The 1,550-nt window shown below is 38.6% G+C and overlaps 1 non-coding gene across 1 annotated transcript; it reads right to left on the reverse strand.

Annotated features, from left to right (window-relative positions):
* Nucleotides 1–332: 332 nt before the first annotated feature.
* On the reverse strand, nucleotides 333–407 carry TRNAR-UCG (transfer RNA arginine (anticodon UCG)). The gene has a single exon. It is a non-coding gene; the product is annotated as a tRNA-Arg (tRNA).
* Between the last annotated feature and the right edge of the window lie 1,143 nt (nucleotides 408–1,550).

Below are 1,550 nucleotides of genomic sequence, written 5' to 3' on the forward strand. Positions count from 1 at the left end.
TCCATCAAAAATGTGGCGCCTGTAGAAGATTATATGATCTCTATTGGCTGCAGTGTATGTAATAGAGGATTTTTAGGATTTTTAGGATTTGGATTTCTGGGCTTTCGGCATCTAAGGCCATGTAGCCCTTCACGATTTGAGGGATGACGTCCCTCGGCGAGCACACAATCCGGGGAAAGGGAAGGAAGAAAGGATTGGGAAAGGAAGGAAGCGGCCTGGGACCTATAAGTTAGGTACCACCCCGGCATTTGCCTGGTGTGAATGAGGAAAACCCAGGAAAACCTCATTCAGGGTGGCTGGCCTGAAAAAGCTGTTACACTTTTTCGACCGAGTGACCCCACCGGGAATCGAACCCGGGACCGCTCGCACCGAAGGCGAGAGCGTTAGCGACTACGCTACGCGGGGCCACATAATAGAGGATTTATAGCATCATTAGAGTACACATTGTTCCAGACTTTTATACTGAGAAGGATGTAGCTTACAAGTTATAACCAGCAATGGGTCGAGATGCATAATGCATTTATAAAGCATAACTGCAGTTCGTTTTAAAAGAATGTCAACTGCCTTATTTATATGTCCCTGAAGCGATAAAAGAACGTTTTATCCTGTACTACTTCAAGAACTACATTACAATTCCTTTTGGGACTATATATATTATCTGAAGTTCTAGGAAAACTCAAATCATGCTTCCACTGACGAGTAGTTCGATTAAGTTATGTATACTCCGTTTACAAATACAGATCATGTAGGATTTGATTTATATGTATTTGTTATTTATATTTCTTAACGTATGTTTCATATTGTAATTTATTTTTCTGTGTTACCAAGAGACAATATAAACTATTGTGATGACAAATGTTTGAATCAAAATTACATTTTCTGAGAAGACTGCGCTATGATACGTCTAACCAATAACAAAATATAGTTTCAAATACATACATGTAATCGTGATATAATAGAGAGTTTCTAATTAACTAGGAGCATTTCGTAGATACTAGGTAAATAGGTTAATGGTCAATATGATTGGGAACAGTGACGACGTTAGCTTTAAATTCTTTAGGGGGAGGAAACGAAGAAACTAATAAAATTTGGGGGTATCTATAGTTTCGTGTACTGAAGAGGATAGTTTTATGTTACTTAACCTACGTATATTACAATACGATGTGTCTGGAGCCTAGTCAGAATTCCAAATGTAGTCACCAAGAAGGAAGTCGCCCAAAGTTAAACAATATATTGTTGTCCCAACGTAATTTGAAGTATACCTTGGCCAACCGACAATTTGCCGTCTTTTAACACAAGAATTTCGATCACATACTCAATCGCAATTTTATATCTTTCGTTGGTAAATGCTCGGCAAAGTGATTAATTGGAAGATAGAACCAACATTAGCAGCTAGCTAGCCTACTGTTTCCACTCTTAAGGGATCCATATCAAGTCTTGAGAGCACAAATCTCATATGTCTATTTTCTAAATTTTTTAGGAGACTGTTTCGAAGTGACTAATGTGCCTAGCAAAGCAGTGAGATTGACCTTTGCGACAAGTCTTCACTG

The sequence above is a fragment of the Thermobia domestica genome, unplaced genomic scaffold (genome assembly GCF_964235325.1).
Source record: "Thermobia domestica unplaced genomic scaffold, izTheDome1.hap1.1 HAP1_SCAFFOLD_2217, whole genome shotgun sequence".
NCBI classification, from domain to species: Eukaryota; Metazoa; Arthropoda; class Insecta; order Zygentoma; family Lepismatidae; genus Thermobia; species Thermobia domestica.